General features: G+C 35.5%; 1 long non-coding RNA gene across 1 annotated transcript; it reads left to right on the plus strand.

The window, feature by feature from the left end:
* The first annotated feature begins 10,941 nt into the window (after positions 1–10,941).
* On the plus strand, positions 10,942–12,501 carry LOC143433940 (uncharacterized). Its single transcript, XR_013070052.1, has 3 exons — positions 10,942–11,068; positions 12,016–12,075; positions 12,249–12,501. It is a non-coding gene; the product is annotated as an uncharacterized LOC143433940 (long non-coding RNA).
* The last annotated feature ends 5,130 nt before the right edge of the window (positions 12,502–17,631 follow it).

The following is a 17,631-nucleotide window of genomic DNA, read 5'->3' on the forward strand; positions in this document are numbered from 1 at the left end:
CTGCTCCTGTTTGTTTGTGTTTTCATGAATATCTTTAATGGCTTCTACCTGTTTACCTGTGCTCTTTTCAAATTCTTTGAGAATGTTTTTTATGTTTTTTTTAGTCCTCTATCTTCATCATGAGAAGTGATTTTAATTCTGAATCCTGCTTTTCCACTGTGAGGTAGTGATCAGGACTTGCTATGGTGGGAGTACTGGGTTCTGGTTATGCCAAGTAACTTTGGTTTCTGTTGTTTATGTTCTTGCACTTGCCTTTTGCCATTTGATTAGCTCTAGTTCTATCTGGCCTCAGTGTTTCTTACTGGAGCCTGCCTTTCCAGTTATCTTGGTTATGTCAGAACTCCTCAGGGTCTGCATGTCTTTGTGATCCTGAGCTCCAGCTGTTCTGGGTACAGAGGCTCCTCTAGGATATCTCAGGATATGGTGTCTCCACTGTAGTTGTAGAACAGCTAGTTGTTTGCTGCTCTGAGTGTAGTCATTCTTCTAGGATGCTTAAGGATTTAGTGTCCTCTGCTCTGAGGTCACTCTCCTCTCTAGGATGTCTCCAGACATGGTTTCTGCCACTGTGAGGGCAGTGGCCTCTCTAGGATGTCTGCAGCTGTAAGTGCCATGGCCACTCTGGCATGCCTGCGGACAGTGTTTCCACAGGGGAGCCAATCAGCTGAGTGTCTGCTCCAGTCACTGCAGCTCTGCAAGCCTTGGCCTCTCTAGAATGCCTCAGATGCAGTTTCAACAGGAGAGAAGTTTAGCTGGGCATCTGCTCCAGTCACCGGGATCTGGATGAGGGTTTGTGTTCTCTTATTGTCTGCATGAAATCTGAGCAGAATCTTCTGGCTTTTATTGTCTTTCCTGTGAGAAGTCTTGTGTAATTCTGATAGGTCTACTTTTATATGTTACTTGAATTTTCTCTTTACTGCTTTTAACAATTTTTCTTTGTTTTGTGCATTTGGTGTTTTATTATTATGTGTTGGGGTGAATTTCTATTTTGATCTGGTCTATTTGGCATTCTGTAGGCTTCTTGTATGTTCATAGGCATTTCTTTTTTAAGACAAAAAAGTTTTACTTCTAAAATTTTGTTGAAGATATTTACTGCCCCTTTAAATAGGGAATCTTCACTTTCTTCTATTCTGGTTAACCTTAGGTTTGGTATTTCATTGTGTCCTAAATTTTTTGGATGTTTTGGGTTAAAAGTTTTTTGCATTTTGTATTTTCTTTGACAGTTGTGTCAATGTTTTTTATGGTATCTTCTGCACCTGAGATTCTCTTTTCTATCTCTTGTATTTTGTTGTTGATGCTTGCATCCATGACTTTTGATCTCTTTCCTGGGCTTTGTATCTTCTGGGTAGTCTCCCTTTGTGATTTATTGTTTCTATTTCAGTTTTTATGTTCTATACCATTTTGTTCAATTCATTCACCTGTTTGGTTGTACTTTCTTCTAATTCTCTAAGGGATTTTTTCGTTCATCTTTAAGGGCTTCTACATGTTTTCATGTGGTCTCCTGTATTTCTTTGAGGTACTTATTTGTGTCCTACTTTATGTCTTCTATCATCATCATGTAAAATAATTTTAAATCTGAATCTTTTGTTTCTGGTGTCATGGAGTGTTCAGGACTTTCTATTATTGGAGAACTAGGTTCGCATAATGCCAAGTCACCTTGGTTTCTATTACTTATGTTCTTGCACTTGCCTTTCGCCATCTGGTTATTTCTAGTGCTATCTTCACTCACTATCCCTAACCGGAGCCAGTCTGTCCTGTTATCTTGCTTGTGTCAGAACTCTTCTGAGTCCAGCTGTTTCTGTGATCCTGTGATCCTGTGATTCTGAGCCACTAGTTGCAATTGCTCCTGGGAGTCAGGCTACTTCTGACCTTCTGAAATCCTGGTGTGCCCAAGTTCCTGAGATCCTGTGATACAATTATTCTATGTTCTTATGTGTTAGAGCTTTTGAGAGTCCAGCCTGCTCCGAGTTTTGGGGGGTTGGGTACAAAGCTGGAGCCTTAGGGCTAGTCCAGGTAGAGGCACAGATAGGAAGGGTCCTGTGCCAGTAGTCTATAGAAAGTTTGTGGGTCCCAGTTGGTCACAGATTACTCCAAGGTTGGGTGGTGGTGCTGCTTACGCACCTACATTTCAGGGCATGTTAGAACTGTTTGGAGTTTAGGGTCCTCTGTGTTTTGAGGCTGTTTCACTCCCATCCACCCTCACCAGTCTTTCCCATCATTCCCTTTTTTTGCTGCATCAAATCTCAACTGAATTAGGTGCATGGACTCCACTAAGGCCAGACAAAACAGGATTGGGTACATACGTGCAAAACAACACAGCCCATGAATATTCATTGATAGCATATTCTCTGGGAGCTCCTTGTTAGGTTATACTATTGTCATCCCTATGGGGTTTTCATCTTCTTAGTTCCCTTCACTCTTCTTCTTCATCTAAAGAGGTCATCAAACTCAATCCAATTGCTGGCTATACTTATCTGAATATATCCCAGTCACATGCTGGAAGAATTTTCCAGAGGACCACCGTCTTGTTTTTAGTCTACAAGCACAATATCATATTAGTGATGGAGTCCAGGTTTGTTTCTCACCCATTGGATTGATCCCAGGGCTTTTCTTTTAGACAGGAACAATTATGAGTCAATATTTTTGAAGATATTGGGTGATCCCATTTCTTCACTTGAAGCCGTATATTCAGTTCTCAACTCTCCACCTTGAGGATCTCCTCTAAGGTTTTTAGGACTGAATCCTGGCATCCTCTCACATCACAGATCTTTAGGACATTCTAGTGGTTCCATCTGCACTCCACACCTACAGATTTATACCTTTATTCATTTTCCAGGTGTTCTGGGTTTCTCTCTTTCTCTCACATACCTGATGTTGTGCTACATTTTTCTTTTGCTTTTTTCTCCCACTAAGATCCCCCTCTCTCTCTGCTACCCATGATAATATATTCCCTCTGAAATGTGGGGTTACACCATCCTTACTGTTTTAACCAGTTTTCAATTATACCTGCAATGAAGAAGGTTTCTTCTTTCTACACATCCACACCAGAATGTGCTGTCAGTCATGGTTTTGATTTTTGCCATTCTGAGTAGAGTAATGTGAAATCTTAAGGTTGCCTTGATTGATACTTTTTTTGGTGTGTAATAATTTTGAAACTTTCATAAATAGTTTCATGATCATTTGAAATTTTTCTGTTGAGAATTCTCTGTTTATCACTAAAGCTTTTTAAAAATTGAGTTATTTGGTTTTTTGGGGGTGGGTTGTTTGTTTATTTTTTATGTTACTCTAACTTCTTGAGTTCTTTATATATTTTGGATATTAACCCACTATTGGATGTATAGATAGTGAAGATCTTTCCCTAATCTGTAAGCTCCGTTTCTGCACTATTGGTTTTTCAGTTTAATGAGGTCCCATTTGTTATTTGTTGGTAATTGAGCATAAAACTTTCATACAGTTAGCATTTGTATAAATGAAAGCTCTTTTTAGTTTGAGTTAATATATACAACCACTTTGCTGAAAAGTTGCCTGGTACATATTTTAGTGTCACTTAGGTATAATTAGGTATATATCATCTTCTGCATACAGAAGCATAGAATGTCCTCTGTGGCCCCATAGCTTCTGTATAACATCTGTCGAAGAACTTCTGTTTTTTTGCTTCTCTCTTGAGAAAGTTGGTATAATTATGATATATCTGCCTTTAGGTGTTACTAGGCCTTATCTCCTGTACATATTTTAATATTCTTTAATTCCTCTCTCCATATAGTGTTTTGTTATTGTTGTTCGTGGTGGTGGTGTTGGTGTTGTTGAATAAAATCTTATTTTTCAGGTATGATTTATTTTATATTCTGTAGGCTTATCTTACATGTATGACCATCGCTTACTTTAGGTTAAAGACATTTTTCTTTTTCATTGAAGATGTTGTTATCCATTTGAACTGGGAATTTTCATCCTCGTCTATTATTATTAGTCTTAGAGTATTTTGTTTGTTTTCCTTCTATTCCCATTTTTTCTGAATGTTTTGGTTAGTTTCTTTTTTATGCAGTTTTTTTCTTTGATGGATGTGTCAATATATTCTTTGAGACATTTTGTACCTCTGATTCTCTCTTCCATATCTTGTGCTCTGTTAGTGATTCTTACATCTTTATTTCCTAATCACTTTTCTAGGTTATCTGTCTCAAGGATTCCTTCTATTTGGGATTTATATATTCTAATACTATTTTTGGTCTTGAAAATTTTGTTAATTTCCTTCACATATATGACTGTATTTTCTTGTGTTTTTTTTAAAGAAGTAATTTATAAAGACATCTAGTATAATCACGCCATAGTATTTTTTATTTTTTTTCTGAATCTTGCTCTTTGGGTATTTTAGAAGATCCATTAATGAATGTGGTAATAATACAGGGTTCTGATGTTTCAAAAATTATATTGATTTCTCTTTTCTTGCTGTGCTGCTGTTGTTGTTCTTGTACTTTCCTTTTTTCACTTAGTTTTATTCATGGCTTTCTGGTATGGTTTATAACTGGAGCAGATTTTCCTTCAGGCAGGTTGAGGTCTGTGACCTAGGTCAGATCAGGCCTCCTGAAGGCAAGCAGTGCTCTCACATGTTAGTCCAGGCCTCCGATATTTCCCTTGTTGCAGTGGATCTCTTATATTTCTGTATCATTCTGACCCAGTTAAGGCAGACCTCTTTGCAGATAAGTTTGACTTTGATTTCTGGACCAGTGTTATGAATCTGTGTTTCTTGTGATGGCAAACCGTTTGGGAAAAAATTAGTTGTTTTCTTGTTTATGATAGTCTTCCTAGGACTTCGGTATGTTGTATTCCTAGTTATGAGAGACTTAGTGTGAGACAGGTAGGCTATACTGTCTCTTGGAAGGGGGCAGCACATTCTCACAAATCTGTCACAAATTTCCTTATTGTATTTTTAAATATAAATTTATTTTAGAATATAGACATTAGTTTTAATTTTTCTAAGATAATGCTGTTTCTATTATTATTATTATTATTATTATTATTATTATTAAGACAAATTTTTTTTGTTTTGACAAAAAGGAGAATTTTATGAGGTTTGGTATACTGCTATGAATTGTAATTGTAAATCCTATACCAATAAGAAGGCTGAGGCTTATTCCTGAATTCTCACATTTAAAAGTTTTTTGTCGTGCAAACCTTGATTCTAGATTAAATATATTTGTTAAGTAATATTGGCTAAATTCAACTACTGGAGAGATTAGAGGTAGCTGCCTTCAGAACGAAATGTTTGAAGGAGCATCCAGTGGACCAGGATGATTCTGAAAAAGACCCTGTTTAATCAGTTCTTGCTTCTGTAGAGAATAATAATTTACAAATTCATCAGCAGTATTAAGGACAAAAGCAGCTCCATTTTTTATCATCAGAGAGAGAAGAACAAACCACTCCTGCACAAGACTATTCCTGTTTGCTGCATTCTGCTGCTCTTGTGAGCTTTTAAACCCAAGTAGATGATAGTGAGTGACCATGATCAACCTCTTTGGAAGCATTATGTTTGTATTCATTTTTTATACCACAAATAATAGTTTTGGTTAGCTGTATATAGGTGACTTCAGTAACATTGCCATAACTCAATAAGTTGATGGATATTTGCTTCTAAGGTCATGGAATGGTTAATGAACAATGAGAAGGACATTGCTATTCTGTCATAAATATGGGATACTTTCCCCGTCTTCTGTATTTTCTGTGACAGTTGTCTGTCTAAATGTAAGTTCCATTTTCTTGGTTTAAAGTCATAAGTGAAATGATTTTACAGTAAGGTCATTGAAATGGGTCAAAAACATAGGTATATTGTTAAGATAAAAACAAGGCTTAATGAAAAAAACTATATAATATTATGTTGTATCTTCATCTGCCCAAACAAAATTTGTCATATTATGTAGGTTTTCTGTATACTGACAGTATCATTTTGTGATTTTATCTTTTTGTGTGTCTATTTCTTTAGGTATTATGGGACTGTTTAGGTGGTTTATCTGCTCCTCGTTTAACTTTTGTACTTGGTATCTATCTAGAAAATTGTCCATTTCCTCCAGATTTTCCAATTTTGTTGAGTATAGGCCTTTGTAGTAGGATCTGATAATTTTTTTAATTTCCTCTCTTTCTGTTGTTATGTCTCCCTTTTCAGTTCTGATTTTATTAATTTGAATGCTGTCTCTGTGCCCTTTGGTTAGTCTGGCTAAGGGTTTGTCTATCTTGTTGATTTTCTCAAAGAACCAGGTCCTGGTTTTGTTGATATTTTGTATAGTTCTTTTTGTTTCGAGTTGGTTGGTTTCAGCCCTGAGTTTGATTATTTCCTGCCTTCTACTCCTTTTGGGTATACTAGCTTCTTTTTGTTCTAATGCTTTCAGGTTTGCTGTCAAGTTGTTAATGTATGCTCTTTCCACTTTCTTTTTGTGAGGACTTAGAGCTATGATTTTTCCTTTTAGTACTGCTTTCAATGAGTCCCACATGTTTTGATATGATGTGTCCTCATTTTCATTTAAATCTAAAAAGTCTTTAATTTCTTTCTTAATTTCTTCCTTGACCAAGTCATCATTGAGTAGAGTATTGTTCAGTTGCCAAGTGTATCTCAGTTTTCTGTTGTTTTTGTCCATGTCAAAGGCAAGTCTTAATCCATGGTGGTCTGATAAGGTACTGGGGATTATTTCAATCTTTTTGTATCTGTTGAGGCCTGTTTTGTGACCAATTATATGGTCTATTTTTGAGAAGGTACCATGAGGTGCTGAGAAGAAGGTATATTCTTTTGTTTTAGGATGAAATGTTCTATAGATGTCAGTTAAGTCCAATTGGTTCATAACTTCTGTTAGTTTCATTGTGTCTCGATTTAGTTTCTGTTTCCATGATCGGTCCATAGCTGAGAGTGGGGTGTTGAAATCTCCCACTATTATTGTGTAGGGTGCAATGTATGCTTTAAGTTTTAGTAAAGTGTCTTTTATATATGTGGGTGCCCTTACATTTGGGTCATAGATGTTGAGAATTGCAAGTTCTTCTTGGTACATTTTTCCTTTCATGAATATGAAGTGTCCTTCTTTAACCTTTTTGATTACTTCTGGTTGAAAACTGATTTTATTTGATATTAGAATCGCTACTGCAGTTTGTTTCTTGGGACCATTTGCTTGGCAGATTGTTTTCCAACCTTTTACTCTGAGGTGGTGTCTGTCCTTTTCACAGAGGTGCGTTTCCTGAATGCAGCAAAATGTTGGGTCCTGTTTACGTATATAATCTGATAGTCTATGTCTTTTTACTGGAGAATTGAGTCCACTGATATTAAGAGATATTAAGGAAAAATAAGTGTTGTTTCCTGTTATTTTTGTTATTGGCAGTGGAGATATGTTTGTGTAGCTACCTTCTTTTATGGTTTTTGGAAGATTACTTTCCTGCTTTTTCTAGGTTGTAGTTTCCCTCCTTGTGATGGAGTTTTCCACCAATTATCCTTTTAAGTGTTGGGTTTGTTTTGAGATACTGTGTAAATTTGGATTTGTCATGGAATATTTTGGTTTCTCCATCAATAATGATTGACACTTTTGCTGAGTATATGCTGAGTAGTATGGGCTGACATTTATGTTCTTTTAGGGTCTGTATGATATCGGTCCAGGATCTTCTGGCTTTTATGGTCTCTGGTGAGAAGTCTGGTATAATTCTTATAGGTCTGCCTTTATATGTTACTTTGCCTTTTTCCCTTACTGCTTTTAGTATTTTTTGTTTGTTTTGTACATTTGATGTTTTGACTATTATGTTGCAGGAAGTATTTCTTTTCTGGTCTAAACTATTTGGAGTTCTGTAGGCTTCTTTTATGTTTATGGACATCTCTTTCTTTAGGTTAGGGAAATTTTCCTCTATAATTTTGTTGAGGATATTTACTGGTCCTTTAAGTTGGGAGTCTTCCCCCTCATCTATTCCTACTATCCTTAGGTTTGGCCTTCTCATTGTGTCTTGGATTTCTTGTATATTTTGGGTTAGTAACTTTTTGTATTTTGCATTTTCTTTGACAGTTGTGTCAATGTTTTCCATGGTATCTTCTGCACATGAGATTCTCTCTTCCATCTCTTGTATTCTGTTGGTAATACTTGTGTCTATGACTTCTGATCATTTTTTTAAGTTTTCTATCTCCAGGGTGTTCTCCCTTTGTGATTTCTTTATTGTTTCTACTTCCATTTTTAGATCCTGCATGGTTTTGTTTAATTCCTTCTCCCGTTTGATTGCATTTTCTTGCAATTCCTTAAGAAATTTTTGTGTTTCCTCTCTCAGGGTTTCTATCTGTTCTTTGAGAGTGTTATTTATGTCTTTCTTAAAGTCCTCTATCATCATCATGAGAAGTGATTTTAATTCTGAATCCTGCTTTTCTGGTGTGATGGGGTGTTCAGGGCTTGCTATGATGGGTGAACTGGGTTCTGATGATGCCATGTAACTTTGGTTTCTGTTGCTTACGTTCTTGCACCGGCCTTTTGCCATCTGGTTAATTCTAGTGCTACCTGTACTTCTGTCTCTGATTGAAGCCTGCCTTTCCAGTTGTCTCACTTATGTTTGGTCTTCTAGGAGTCCAGATGTCTCTGTGATTTTTTCCAGCTGCCCTGATTACAGTGGTATCTCTAGGATGCCTTAGGATATGGTGCCTCCAAGTTAGCAGTCCAGCTAGATGTCTGCTGTTCTGGGTGCAGTGTCTCCTCTTGGATATCTCAGGATATGTTGTCTGACACTCTGAGTTCAGTTGTTCCTCTGTGGCTCTGGGTTGAGTGGACCTTCCAGTATGTCTCAGGTGGTATCCAGGGTCCACACAACTGCAGACCTGGTAGAAGTCTGGTCCAGGATTCAGACCCAGGAGATGGGCAGAAGGGGGGTGCTAGCCGGCAGGTGCGCAGGGTCGGGGGACAGGGAGGGGTATCTGCTGGATTCTGAGCACTCAGTGCGCCCAGCTATGAGCTCAGGGTAGTATGTGGGTTTTCCTACCTAAAGCTGGTTGTGGGTTCTATGGATCCCCCAGAATGTGTCTGGCAGAATCCAGGGTGCACTCACCTGCAGGCCTCAGACCAGAGGAGGGGCGTCGGCGGAAGGGGCGTGCTAGAACTGGCTATGTGTTCTATGTATCCCGCAGAATGTGTCTGGCGGACTCCTGGGTGCACTCACCCGCAGGCCTCAGATTGGAGGAGGGGCGAGCGGCAGAAGGGGCGTGCTAGTGCTGGCTATTGGTTCTATGGATCCCCCAGAATGTGTCTGTTGGACTCCTGGGTGCACTCACCCGCAGGCCTCAGACTGGAGGAGGGGCGAGCAGCAGAAGGGGCATGCTAGCACTGGCTATGGGTTCTATGGATCCCCCAGAATATGTCTGGCAGAATCCAGGGTACACTCACCTGCAGGCCTCAGACCAGAGGAGGGGCGAGCAATGGAAGGGTCGTGCTAGCACTGGCTATGGGTTCTATGGATCCCCCAGAATGTGTCTGGCGGAATCCGGGGTGCACTCACCCGCAGGCCTCAGACTGGAGGAGGGGCGAGCGGAAGAAGGGGCGTGCTAGCACTGGCAATGGGTTCTATGGATCCCCCAGAATGTGTCTGGCAGAATCCAGGGTGCACTCACCTGCAGGCCTCAGACCAGAGCTAGTGTATAATTTATACATAAAAGAATTAGACATTTTGTCATAGCCCTGGAAAAACTGCAAAAGTAAATAATACTGCATGTTGCATAGAAAAAGTGTTAGAAAAGAGCAATAGAAATAGATATTCAGATGAAGTCAATAAATTGGAGGATATTTTTTAAAAAAATAAACAAGCAAATTTCTCATTAATTTACCTAACCTCTTTACCACATTTCTCTTTTCATGTAAATGCTGTAAATACAGGTTTTTAGTTTTGTAGGGCACTCAGCTGTAACTTTGTTTTTCTGCATGTTTTTCTTGGTGATCAACATGCCTGAATGTTCCTTGGGAAAACAAAGGATTAGAAGAAAAATACTGTATTTGATTATGTATGAGAACGATTACTGTAACCCCTAAAAGAATAATTTGAACTCAAGGAGACATAGAGAAAACATGAAAGCTGCCCCTGAGCACAGGGTCATTTCAACAGTGAGTAAGTCACTTGTTAGCTTGTACTTGCCTCCTTATATGTCAAGCTGAATTTATACTGATCCATTCATCATTTTCTCCAGACCCAAAAATCACTAACACTGATTCTTGGAAACAAATGCACCTGACTATAACTTTAAAAATATAACTATAACTATAACTATAACTATAACTATAACTATAACTATAACTAACTATAACTATAACTATAACTATAACTATAACTATAACTATAACTATAACTATAACTAAACTATAACTATAACAACTATAACTATAGCTATAGCTATAACTAACTATAATACTACGAGTATAACAATAACTGCAGCTCCAAATGTGTTTGTGTATGTGTCTCTGTGTGTGTGGTGTTTGTATATAGATAAATGTGTGTGTGTGTATGTGTGTGTGTGTGTGTGTGTGTGTGTGTGCGTGTGTGCGTGTGTGTGCATGTTTGTCTGTGTCTTCAAATGAATGTTGGGTATTGCAGAAATGGAAAGAATATTGAAAGAGCAAAAGGGGTTTAGTAATTACATATTACACATTTAATCAATGTGTTTATGATTTGTGCAACTTTAAGCATCTTACACATGGTATCCCATAATGCTTTTTTCTCTTTCCATCATATTGAACCTGTCCTACATTGTTTAAGTTTATAACCAGGGCTCATCTGCCTTCTTGTGGACCAGGATTATCCTATCAGTTTATCTTAGTGCAATTATGAGGTCATACTTGTGTATACAATGGTATGTTATGACCTCACTAGTAGTATATAAGGCCAGGCAGCAAGCAGCTCATACCAGTTATCATCCGGCAGCGTAGAGAAAAGAGATTACAAAAGACTGTTCCAGTTTGATTGATCTAATTTCTCTTCCCAGATTTTAAATTTACATAGATTACAGTGAGCTGCCATGAACCTTGAGTTTATCCTTCTTGGGAGCATTGTGTTTGCATTCATTTTCTTCATCATAAAATTTTTATTACAGGTGAGTTGTTTATGAGTGATTGTATTAACATTAACATGACAGAGTAAAGTGTTTGGTATAGTTTTGTATGATTATGGAAACATTGAAAAGACTACTGGATATATTTAATGTGGTACCTTCATGCCCTACAGATTTCTGACACCTGACACATTTCTTGATTTTATTAAGGCTTAAACAGTTGCTGTTGGTTAGAAATCACGTATAGTTCACTAATAATATGTTGAAATCTTTAGCAAAACTCTCATTCAGCATGAGTTAACAGGAGCACTGAAAATACCCATTTCCCCAGAGTGCATCATGTTAAAACTGGGTATTTTCTCTTCAATTCTCTCTTTACTGTGATAGATTGTTGTCTAAAACAGAGTTCCTTGATATTGGCCTAAAGTCATAAGTGTAATGATTTTAAAATAAAATAAACGATGAAATACAGATAATATAGGTAGGTCTTGCTAAAAACAGAATGTGGCTTTACCAGAAAACCAGCATGATTTAATCTTGTATCTTTCCCACTCTAAGACATACTTATGATTTCTTTGTAAGTTGTAGGTTGTATGTTCCCTGATAATATTTTTTTTGTATATGTAAGAAAAACACTCAGTCTCAAGTGATTTAATATATTTATAGAAGATTTTTTCTAAATATATAGGAGTCCTGTTTTACAAACGTTTTTCTATACTTGCAATCATGAAATATGTCCTCTTGACATTGACCTTGCTGAATAAATGAGTTTAATGTACAGCAAATGCCCACCTTACAAATAATGAATCATTATAAAAATCTGTCACTTTTACATTTCCATTTCCTTTTGCTGCCTACTAAATTTCTAAATTGAACCATTTTTTACTATATTACAACCATGGTTTGAAAAATCTGGGTTATTTCCAAATATTCACAAATCTAATATTCTGTGTGACTTTATGTTTTGTTTATTTGTTTTAACTGAAAAGCAAATGGAGGATACTTTGCCCTAAGAATCACAGACTTTGCTGGAGACTGAACTTCCCAAGGTAAGATGTTAAAAAAATAGGTTTACATTTTTTCTCACTTTATTTCTGTGATATCCTTCCACACAATTCCATCTGCACTTCTTGTGGTAATTTTGCCCATTATCATAAAGAAGAAATAATGAGGAAGTTATTCTAATTTCTAGAAAAGTAAAGAGTTGAAATTTATTTTGCAGATTACTTCATATGAGAGCCATCACGGTTTACATCTACTATAAAACTAAGAACAACTCCTCAGTCAAACAAGAGCAATGATGTGCATCTTTCCATCAATTATTTCAACCATGTTATGATGATTGCATTCCCACAGTCAGTAGTCATATATAAGTACATGCTAGTTGATCAAGAACTCATACAATGGCAAATGGTTCAAATGAAAAATTTGCTGTCTTTCAGAAATCTATTTGGCAACATTAAGATTTGGGAGATACAGACTATGAATGTTGTAACAGGCAGTACCAGCAGAACCAGCCAATAAAGTATTGAATTAAGTCAAATAATTTCCTTTTTGTAAATGAGCATTATTTAAAAGAAAATCTTCACTCTGATACTCCATATGAATATTGTACATTTATATTTTAATAATTAATTGTATGTATTTGCTAATTCATTTTACAGAAAAAAGGGACTTAGAATCACAATAAAAATTTAACTCAAATTGTTTAGTATTTGTCAGTTAGATGCAGTTAAGTTTTATAGCTGAATTGCCACAATCACACTAAATATAAATTTCAAAATTTCATCTAAAAATTGTAGCATGAATTGTAACTGTCTACAATGTTTATTAAAGTGACAGAAATTACATGAACTTTTTTATTAGAAAAACTAACATATTTAATCCATAAAATTTTTAGTGAGAGCTACCCTTTAAAAAAATTAATGAATTTTTAAAAATAGGTTATATATATCTCTTTCTACTCTATCTGTCTCTCTCTGTCTCTCTCTGTCTCTCTCTGTCTTTCTATGTCTCTCTCTGTCTCTGTCTCTCACTATATATGTATTTAATATTATATATACATATATACACGTATATAATATATATAATACATATGTATTTATACATACATATTTATGTATACAAATATATACAAATATGTGTATGTATGTATATGTATTATTACTCTACCATATTAGTTTATTTATGCGTTCAAGTAATACAGAATGAGAATAAATGGAATGTAACCACTGGCCTCATTTGTTAATTTTTTAAACTTTTTTATTAGATATTATAATTACATTTCATATTTTATCCCCTTACCCCATTTCCCCCACCACACAAGAACCCCCTATCACACCCACCGTCCTCCTGCCTCCATTAGGGTGTGTCCCCACCTACTCCCCACTCCCACCTCCCCACCCTCAAATTCCTCCCTGCTTGCTGTTCAGCCTTCATGAGACCAAGGACCTCTTCTTTGACCCATGCCCCAACAAGGCCATCCTCCCCTAGGTATATAGCTGGTGTCATGGGTCCCTCCCTATGTGTTCCCAGGCTGGTGGTTTAGATCCTGGGGAACTCTGTTTGGTTGGCACTGTTGGTCTCCTCTTGGGGCCACCAAACCTTTCAGCCCCTTCAGTCCTCTAACTTCTCCATTGTGAACCCTTGATCAGATCAATGATTAACAGCAAGCATCTGCATCTCTAGCAAGCCTCTGAGGAGACAGCTACATCAGGCTCCTATCAGTATGCACTTCCTGACACCCATATCAGCGTCTATGTTTGTTGACTGCATATGCAACGGATACCAAAGTAGAATGGTCTCCAGAAGGCCCCTCCATGAGTTTTATATATTATTTTCAGTTTGTTGCATTTTAAAATTATATATATATATACATATGTCATAATAAAATCTCAAAAATAAAATAAACAGCATTAATGAATATATTCATTATACATAAATGTATATATTTATTATATAGCTATGCATATATATGATTATATGTTCATTAAATATTAATTAATATATATTATTTGCATATATTGATATATATTCATATATGTTAATTCATGTAGTTTGCTTTATTTTTTAAGATACTATTGTGAAATTATTTTAAACTTTATGAAGCTTGTCTCGATTTGAAGCTATGTATAATATATTATTTTAAAATTATACTATTTTTCTGCAGTAGATTCCTTAACTAACCAAATATTATTATTAGGAAATAGAGTGTATTCATTGCTTTTTGAAGAGCAGGTAACAAATACTGTGTTCTTAACCACTTTATTCTGTATTCTGAACTACTGAATATTTCTACATGAAGTATTGCTTAATTGCGTCTTTACAACACAAAGGCTGTGGCAACTTTTCCAAGACTCCCTGACTTGAGGTTAAACCATTTATGTAAAACATCACATTACTATATTTTCTATTTTTAAATTGCTTGCTTCTATCTCTCTGTGTGTCTCTCTCAGTCTATCTTCTCCAACTATTTACTTCTATCTATCTATCTATCTATCTATCTTATAATTTGTATATATATATATAAAAATATTTTCATGTGCAAATATGTATATATATACATATATAAATACATGTATCCATATATAAATGTAGATATGTGTATATATAAATATGTTCATAACTATATATTTTTATTAATATATATATATATATATATATCCAAATGTGTGCCAAATGTAGTTATAGAGATATTTACAGAGGCAGAGAGAGTAAAGAAAAGAGAGAGACAGAGAGAGACAAAGAGAAAGATAGAGAGAAAGAGAGAGACAGAGAAGGAGTGCTTCTCCATCATCGTCTGTTCAGCCTCTGTTGGACAATAAGAGTTCAGGTGATTCTGTGAGTTTTCATTCAGTGTACTTCACCCTTCTGTTCTTGTTCTTTCCCTCTTTCTCAGAAATTCTCATCTCTACTTTGAGTTTCTATCAATTTTCTTAATAACTTGATATACCTTCTGTGATGAATACCATGCTAGGTTTCTGTTGGAATGAAGAACATTAAAGTATTGTGATTCACTTCACTGCCCTTTTTTATTATAACAAGAAGATTGGGCCATCTCATATCTGGTTCATGGCTATATAGCTAGTTTCAGGTATGTTCCCAGTCTTTTTCAGTTATGTGCCTTTATTCTGGGATAACCATTGCTTTGACACTCCCATAATATTACCTGCATTTAGCCTAACTCTTCTTATAGAAATGACAAAGAATAATTTAAAATATATTAAAATATTGGTTTAGCAATTCATTCGGTGGAAGCCTTACCTTGATTTCAGAAGATAGGATGATAAAACATGTATCGCCAATCAAATACTGTCACCATCATATATTCTGGGAATTTTCATCATACTCAAATTCAAGCTTGTTCACACTGTTGCCCTTTGTACATAAATTTAAAGATGGTATTATTAAGTGTTGATAATGTGGATCTGAAATAATTGACACAAAGAAATAGGCTGTTAGCATTACAACTGTGCAGATATTCATTTATTGTAACCCACCTATCTATTTACAAGCCAAAGCCTAATGCTATTGAAATTTTAGCCTTGCTTTAGCATGATGTTTTCCTTGTGTTTACTCATGGTATTTCTATTCATACTCTGGTAATTATAACTTCTTCTCAACATTCTTTTTCTTCAACCTTTCCTCCTCAGAAGAATATTCACCTTCATACATGCAGCCCAGTAAGAAAGAGCTTTCTAATATTTACTGCATGCATAATTTATAAACACACAGAAACACACACACACACACACACACACACACTATGTTTTTCGGGTGAATGATGAGCTTTGCATGAAATGCAAGCATCTTTAAGTAGGAAAATCAAATTAATATTTTTTCAACATATCTTTAATAGATGAATTTAAAGACTGAAATTTCAGCACCTTTTGGTTGATATGCCATCTGTCAATGTTCTCTTGGTCTCCCACAAAATGAGCCAGTCTTACAAACATTCAGGGAGTATCCATTTTAGGTTTGGTCCATTGCTGTGATTTATTATGTAAAATTAATTCTATACACAAATGGCAAGGCTAGTTTTACTAAGAATTCACACCTATATATATTTTGTTATCTTAACTTTGCCAATTCATTAAAAAAACAGTTAAGTTAAATTGGCTGTAGCCAATTACTCGATTGATTAGAAGCATGTGGGCTTAAAATTACCTAGTTGAAAAAGCAGCAAACAGAAGTAAAATCTGAGAAAGAAAAGAAAGATGGCATGGTTACAACTCAAAGAATGTGGACTTGTGCTGTCCAGTTGCATACAAGGTAATCCCCAGTGAAAGACAAATATTAATAACACTGGAAAATTGATAGAAAAGACTTAATAATAGGAAAGAATAATGGCAGAGAGGGTAGATTTATAACCAGCTATTTTGACTTTTGAAGCTTATTGAAAATAATAATAAATATTTCTTACTTCTGGAAACTAAATGAATGAGGCAGGGTTCAAAACTTGAAGTAAAAATAAAACTTTCTATAACAGGTTTGCACCTCAACATTAGATTATTTGGCATCTCAGATTCATTATAAATAATTTCAGGATCTGGAACAGACACAAAAACCTGGTTCTTTTAAGAGCAGGATGGGATAAATATTTTGTTAGTAAAGCCGGCTTTGCAGGAAGCTGAAACAGCATGGTATTTCTCATAGTCTTGCAGGATTTACACTACGGAAAAATAATCACTAATTTGGCATGTAAAACTTTGGGTTCATAGAATAAATTAAGACACATGTGCCACTCCCTTCAACAAAATTCAAAAATTCCCAGAGAAAAAAAATGATTCTTAATTGAGCTGTGCACATTGCACACACATTACTGATTTCTTTAGAAATTTCAATATTGGTTCTAAGGTTTATATAGTACAGAAATAAAGAACAAGAACTTAGTCCTATGAAAACTCTCCCTTGGGAATGCTGAAATGACCTGCTGTCCATCTTCCTGCATGATATTTCTCAACAGTGACTGTTTCAAAAACTTGCTACCAGAACAGCTCCAGGAAAGATTGCTAATCTCCAAAGACAAAGCTTCTTCCACCTCTTTAGCCTTCCAGTCAGGACCTCAGTTAAACCCTGGCCTTTTTGAAAACATTAAGACTGGACAACAAATAATGCCAAATAGCTTTGTTTTGACTTAAACATCTTTTCCAATTTCCTTTAGAACCCTATAAATAATTCTTCACACCAATTCATCAGAAAGCCTTCATAAGAAGAACATAATCCCAATCACTTTTTTGGACATATATTATTGATATGTTTTATTTTGAAAGACAATTTATTCTAATTATTGTCCTAGTGAGAAAAAAAATCAGGGAGGTTGGTATCAGGGTTTTATATTGTTCTTTTTTTATTCTACCCTTTCATTCCTTATTTCTGGGAAGGATATTGAAAATACTAAAAGTGTGATATCATAATATAAGAAGTTAAACAACAAACGGTGGTATTCTTAAACAAAACCATTCTATACACATAGTATATTTTAATAAATCTTTATATTTTGATTCATATTTGAGATTATATTTTAAATTGATACAGAATTTTGCATTTCAATAAAAATTAAATTTTTATTTGTATAAAACTTTGTGTTTTGATACAATGTTTAG

Source organism: Arvicanthis niloticus (genome assembly GCF_011762505.2).
Source record: "Arvicanthis niloticus isolate mArvNil1 chromosome Y unlocalized genomic scaffold, mArvNil1.pat.X SUPER_Y_unloc_1, whole genome shotgun sequence".
In the NCBI taxonomy this organism is placed as follows: Eukaryota; Metazoa; Chordata; class Mammalia; order Rodentia; family Muridae; genus Arvicanthis; species Arvicanthis niloticus.